The sequence below is a fragment of the Apium graveolens genome, unplaced genomic scaffold (assembly GCF_009905375.1).
Source record: "Apium graveolens cultivar Ventura unplaced genomic scaffold, ASM990537v1 ctg5390, whole genome shotgun sequence".
Classification (NCBI taxonomy): domain Eukaryota; kingdom Viridiplantae; phylum Streptophyta; class Magnoliopsida; order Apiales; family Apiaceae; genus Apium; species Apium graveolens.
In genome coordinates this window covers 70,791-78,112 of record NW_027418953.1, presented here as the reverse complement: position 1 = coordinate 78,112, position 7,322 = coordinate 70,791, and the positions used below count along the sequence as shown (strand labels likewise).

At 30.8% G+C, this 7,322-nt stretch overlaps 1 long non-coding RNA gene across 2 annotated transcripts; it reads left to right on the top strand.

Moving 5' to 3' along the window:
* The first annotated feature begins 1,279 nt into the window (after window positions 1-1,279).
* On the top strand, window positions 1,280-6,672 carry LOC141702635 (uncharacterized). Of its 2 annotated transcripts, XR_012567207.1 has the most exons (6): window positions 1,280-1,418; window positions 2,824-2,913; window positions 3,041-3,383; window positions 3,681-3,943; window positions 5,794-5,886; window positions 6,443-6,672. It is a non-coding gene; the product is annotated as an uncharacterized LOC141702635 (long non-coding RNA). The 2 variants fall into 2 exon arrangements; XR_012567208.1 differs by lacking the exon at window positions 2,824-2,913.
* The last annotated feature ends 650 nt before the right edge of the window (window positions 6,673-7,322 follow it).

The following is a 7,322-nucleotide window of genomic DNA, read 5'->3' as shown; positions in this document are numbered from 1 at the left end:
ACAATACTTACGATATTATATACTTCACTGTCTTTATTATTTTAAATTTGACAAATTTAATTTTAGTGAATTATAACTTACTAAAATTTTAAATTGTAGTGAGTTTCAAAGGTTGGTACGTAGGCATCATCCGGACTTTAATGATGCACAACAAGAAGGAAAACAAAAAGAACTATTCGCGGGTTGGTTTGAAAGAAGGGTACGTTTATAAATATATAAATGTGTAGCTGTGTGTATTGTTGTAATAATATCTTATTACTCTTACACATCCTTATAATTCATTTCTAAAATAATTTAGGTAAAAGATGATATTAAGCTCAAAAACAAATTCAAGGACCTAATAAAAGGACCATCATATGAAGTGGAATCTTATAAGGGTTGCAAGTGTAATGGTTATAAATTTGATTGCGGACATTTTAGTGAATGTACTTCTTCAAATTCCGGTGTACTTGTCATTGGTAAGAGATTAAAGAAGTTCCTAAAATAGAAATTATATTAATTTTATAACATGTATATATAACTTTTCCATGTTTGATTTATAGGAAGTTCTTATAAAGAAAGTTTTGGAAATTATTATGGACGACTCCAAGAAGTACTTGACCTCTACTACCACAATGGTCATCATGTTATCAAATCAAAGTTGAATGCCGAAGATGTGTTCGTGTTAGCTAGTCAAGCTCATCAAGTGTATTATGCACCAAGTATTACAAATGCAAAGTCGTCATGGTACACGATCCTCACCACAAAGAGTCAACAAGTTAATGAAGTTATTCCATTAACCGAAGAAGACACATTTGATGATGATATTTTTCAAAATGATGTTTCAAATGCTTCATCATCACAAGTTGGAAGAGTGGTTATTCGTGATCCTTTAATTTTTTTATTGATTTGAGAATTTTTGAAGATGATTACTCCATATATGAAGATATTGAACAACAAAATGACCAAGATATGAATGTTGATGTAGAAAATGATGGTAATGATGATGACGATGATGATGATGACGATTAATTTTATTGTATTAAATTTGAGATTGAATGAATTTATGTAAAATATTTTATTTGAATTATGTTAGTTTGATTTGATCTTTTTTCCTTAATTTTATGAGTTTAAGTTTGAGGCAGGGGAAAAGAAGCAGTAGTTACTGGAAGTCGAAAACTGAAATAAATTAAAAGCGACCGATTTTGGTGGAAATTATATTTATAAAAATGACTACAATCGGTCGATTATAAAATCTACACATAATGTATACACGGGTCAGCTCCCATTTCATTTTATTATTATCTTTTTCTTTTATTACATCTCTCTCGTCTCTTTCTCTCGGCTAAGCAGCAATGGTGCGTCAACTATATCAAAAAAAAATTGATGGTCGCCCCTCTCTATACTCTCGCATATCAATTCAGCTTACATCTCAATAGGTTAGATTTCTCTATTAAATCTCAATTAGCCTATTGATTCTTTATGATTTGGGGATTAAGGTTTTTGAGATTTATAGATTAAGGTTTTGGGATTTGGGGATTAGGGTTTTTGAGATTTGGGTTGAGATTTTTATCACTTGGATTCTCTCAGCTTTGCTTTTTCTTCGTCTTTCTTTATATTTTTTTTTATCTATCTTTCTTATTTGTTATTGTTAAATTTTATACATTTTTTGTCATAATATGGTTCTGTTTGTAGTAATATACAATTTGGTTGATGTTTATGGCTTCTTAGGCATTATGAACTCGTGTATTTGACTAAGAACAGAGGGCTAATATCGGAAACTTTCCCAAATATTTAACACCAGGCTTATTCCCTTTAAAGTTGAATCTCTATTCTTAAAATGGAACGTAGACTCTGTTGTTTTTTTATGATTAGGAACACAATATTTGGTTTTGAGCATATCAGCAAATATCAAATAGTCAAAAGATTACGATACTGACTTCAGTAGCAATATAAGGAGGGATTGTTAAATTAGCTAAAACTATGATTGTTAGAATGTTCTAACACCAATGAATAGTAGGCAATTGATGTACTTCCAATAATAAACGGAGGGCAAATCGGTTAGCTAAAAAAATCAAGGACAATACTTGTAGTGCTTGCAGAAATTCCTGTTCCATTTCCCCCCATAGATTTGTTCTTTTCCTCTAAGCTACAATAAGGCAATATCTTACTGTTTTCGATCTCATCTTCCTTGACCTGGCCTGCATGGACATAGTAGTTAGGAAATTGTTATATATACAAAAAGTAAAGATTGTTTTTGTTCTTGACCTTGCTATAAAAGATTATATTGATTTTAGGAACATAATATTTGACAATTATTAACTTGTTTTTCTATGCTCTAATTTTTTTTCAAACCTGGGTTAATATTCTTTTGAATTTGGCTTTCATTCTAACAAAAACACTACATCTTTCTATGACATCATTTGATATTTTTTACTATATATAATGTTATGATTGCATTATTATTGTTACTTTTATAGTAGATTAAACAAAAATCTTACTAGTAATTAGTTATTAGCTATAGCAGATAGATCAAGTTTGGTATTTTAGTAATCACTTTCTATCTACCTTGTTTACTCTCTCTCATAAAGTTACTCTTCTTGTTATGTAGAATATTGGGTTACAATTGCTTATTTTGATGAATGAATGTGTTAGTTTGTGATTGATTCTATGTTTATACTCCAGTAGTATTAAGAACTATGAGTTCTAACCATTATCAGTTGCTTAGACCTGCTTATAAGAATAAATTCTTATTAAAGTGGAAACTTTAGGAACTTAAAGTATAGATTTTTAAATCCTTTGTTTTGGTTTAACTTGTTCTAATTTTTTATTTTTATATTCCAGTCTATCTACAAGACTCAGTTTGTGGTCTGTGCACTTTCGTTCTGCTGCTTGCTCAACCACGCACAAGCACGAGATAATACTGAAACAAAAGTACTGTGAGATATATTGACATGTTTTATTAGACATAAAACTTAGTTTATACCAATTTGTTTGTTGCTCATCATATATATTCCCAATATTCTTACGGATACATATTTAATTCTTATTTTTTTAACAGATCGGGAGTCAAATTTGGTTGTTGATTATTTTTATGGTTCTCATGGCATTGGGTGGCGCAAGTACAAGCAGTGGGGGAAGAGGTACTAGTAGTGACGGAAGGGGAAGGGAAAGAGGAAGGGGAAGAGGACGGGGAGGGGCCAGGGGAAGAAATGATGTAAGAGATAGGGGAAAGGGAGAAGCTATGGGAAGGGGTGATGGCGGTGATGCCATGTATATTGAAAATGGTGGCAGAATTGATGAGGAAGAGGATATAGCACTTATTGTTGAAAGTCTTCAGCGGAAAACTTCAAGAGACCGATAAATGGGGTTAAACCTGGGACTGTTCACTTTGTCGACGGATGGTAATTTAACTTAATATTTATTTTGATAGAATTTTTATAGTCTTTATTTGTTTTTTTCCAAAACATGAATGCTTGTGTTATTTTAATTATTACAATATCAAAGAGGCTCATTATAAAAAGACTCTACTGGTCATAGTTCGATCTCTTTGGGACAAAGATACCATAAATACAAGTGGAAAAAGAAGAGAAACTTTTCTGGATAGCTGTGCAATTGATTACAGGGTATTTAAGTACTTACGAGTTGGTACATTTAGAGTTTGAATTTAGGCTAAGAATTGTGTATATTTTGTTTGGCAGGTTTATTACAACTATGAATGTACAGGTGAAGAAGGAGATCGATATGTTAAAGCTCATATTCAAAATAACTGGAAGCAACTTCTTAGCAAGGAGAAGAGTCGAGCGGATGAAAGAGTGAAATTAGCCATAAGTCTTGGCTACACTCATGCATCACTAAGCATTGGGAGACCGAAAATTTAAGACTTCAGAGAGGGAGAAACAATCGTGCTAAGTTGGACTTCAGTCACAAAAGTGGGGTTGTTCCCTTCTGTACGAGAAGATGGGTATATTCTGATCCCTTTTGCTATGCATTTATACTTCTACAATTTTTTTACAGGTTATTCTGTACATTTTGATGCACTAGTCATTTTGCTTTTCTTCCTAAAATTACTGCATATTTAGGTTTTCTATTCATGGTTGCTTTATCTTTTAAATATGTCTAAATTTGATCACGAGCCCTGCACTAAGTGGCAGAAGGTATGCTTACTATCTGAATACCTATTTGTTTGAGATGTACATGCTTGTATCTAGCACGTAAACGTATAACTTTATCAAACATTAGTGGAAAATAGAAGCAGTGGTTCTTATGGATGTAGTTTACTATCACAACATCAAGGAAACTCAATTTGAAAGTCAACGATCTCAGGATTATTTTAGTAATTTATAAAGAAAATCTTATGGACTAGATACCCTTTTGATACATTTCCAGACAGTAGAGATCTTCTCAGTCCTTACTCTTTATATTATGGTGAACCTAAAATTTGTAGAGAGTAAGATATATATGATACCAAGTATTTTGTATAAATATAGGTTACCTGGTTAATTATACAGAATTATAGATTGTGAACTAAAATCAAAAAGACAAATATAAGTCGCCTGGTTAATTAACTTCAGAAAATACACTGAGATTTTATCATTTAAATCTTACTAAATGATACCTGCAATTTTAAAAATGTCACAATGTCTATGTATTCAGTCTTTAGTCTGTTCCATATCTACACAGTTTGAAGTAGTAATTGTCAAGGTATTATGCTATTTGAATTAAATTCCATAACACAATGAATCACAGTACATTTATATTCCATATTGACTCCTGGATTGTTAATGTACTAATTACTAAAAAATAAACTTGCAAAAATACCACCTTCCTAGACTAGTTGTAACTTATCCATCTCTCCTAGCTTTACATTTGTAAGTATTTCATCTCTTAATTCTACATTACTATTATAAGTATGACTTGTACATATGATCCATTCACCTACTATTAATTTGATCAAGTTATTTGATCACATTTTTTGTTATTTGAATATGGTTTATTACCATTCTATAATTAACATATCCATCCTCGCACTCCCTTTGTAATCTCATCATCAAGTAGGAAGAAAATATATGTACCTGTATATGTTAATGATATATATACAATATATATCACGTATCATATAACACGCGGATGATTCATGTATGTAGTACTTGTAAATAATCTTATAATTCAGCATTTTTCATATATAATGCAATTTATAATAACCAATGTGCATTTCCATTTACATATGTTAATAATCTTAGATTCATTGGTGCTCACAATGTTAATAATTAAAATTTTTGAAGATTAATTAGAATTTTGATGTTTATATATAATATATATATGGGTGTTGTATACAAGTACACTAAATACAGAACTATGGATACTTAGCCATGAAATCTAGATAACTTCGAACTTGAGGAATATTAGCCCTAAAGGCTAGGTTGGTTTTTGTTGATATGTGGGTAACATGATCTCTTGGTATCATTATATCACTATAATATATCTGACGACAAATTTTTACTCCCCCGCAACAAACCAAGTTATATCAGCTAGCATTTAAATAAAATGATCCAGTCAAGTTTATTTTAATTCTATGTGAAAAGATGTTCTTCTAGAACTTACAGCACCACTGGGTAAAATAGAAACAAGAACATACGAATTTAAAAATTTATAATTATGTCTTCTGCTTGCTTGAGCACCTACAGTTTGCACAAACATCTGAAATGGTCTAAAATGTTGAACAAAACAAATGATATTAGTTTGAGATTAAATTGGCGACCTTGCTTTTTATTACACCTTTTATAATTTCCACTTATTTTCTATTTATTGTAGGAATTGGATGCTAATTTGGAGACATCTATGACTGATCTGGAATTTTTTAAATATGTCTACAATATCGACGAGCCAACAATAAAAAAAATAATGGTTTGTTGCAAACTTTATTCAGTCAATTGAATTTTCACACTAATATATATTTAATATGGTTTTTTTCTTCGTGTTTGGACTATTTGTTATACACTGTAATTTTAAAATATTGTTTATTTTTAGCACAAATTTTATAGGAATGGTATCTTAACGGCATGCTATTGTTGTGCAGTCCTTTAGTTGTCAAAAGGGTCCAATCCCAACTATTAGGGGGGGGGGCTGGATATAATAAGATTTTGAATAATTAGAGGCCCAAAAAATTGTTTTTCCTTAAAAATTAGTTGAAATCCTGAATGTAATCAGATGTGCACTCTAATTATATTTTGTCATTTGTCATGCCGCCATATAATTTTGTAAGTAATCTTGGAAAAAATTAGGATATCCAGCTGCGATACTCTGATAAACTAAGCTTTTCATCGTAAATTTAGAGACCCTTGGTTGCATGAACTTAGCAAAGTTCGGTAGGTTCAATTTTTAATTCTAAAATATTATTTATTTTTAGCACAATTTTTATAGGAATGGTATCTTAACATCATGCTACTGTTTGTCTATGTAGGGTAATACGCTGAAAGTAGTTCCAGGGAAGCATACCAGGCTTTTACTAGAGATAATTGATGAGCATGACCTCGCCCTCGACCCGAATTTGTTCTACTGTCCTCTTTATGAGTAGTATTTATAAGTTTAATTACTTTTGTTAACTGGTGCATTTAAGCAAACTATGTAACAATTATCTTAAACTTGATGTAGCAGCTGTTTGGTACTTGTGAGATAGTTTTTAATGAATCTGTGGGGAATGTAAATTAAGTTTTGTAATTTTTTGTTATTCCCTGTTTTTTCTGGTTAGACTCATGTTAAATATGAATGGTTAGTTAAATTGAATGACCAATGAGACAGGTTACAACTCTAGAGAATTACCAGGCCAATTTTGTTTCCTTGAATTGACAATATAAAAGCCACCATCTTCAGTGACTTTAATAAGTAAGCGGGAAATTTTAAATTTAGTGAAAATCAAGAAGCAGGAAGTTCAAATTTTCACCAAAATGTTAAGGTAAAACTTTGACTTGAAATAAAAGCAACCGCCAATGCGGTCGTTTTCATATAAATTCCACCGCGGAAAACAATTTCGACCAGCTTAAAAGCCACCGACAGAGGGCGGTCGATTTTATACTAAAATCCACTTATTTCAGTCGTTTATGGCTAAAAGCAACCAATTTTAAACCGGTGGCTTTTAGCCTTTTTTCTTGTAGTGCGGGTTCTACTATTTTAGATAATATTGTTAGATTTTTAAAATTTTATCAACTATTTATTTTTAATTTTTTGAGTGTTTTATTTGATTTAAATAAAAATAAATAGAAGATAAATTTTTAAAAATCTAAAAATATTATCTAAAATAGCAGAACTCAAAATCTTTCATTTGAATATAATATCATTCATAA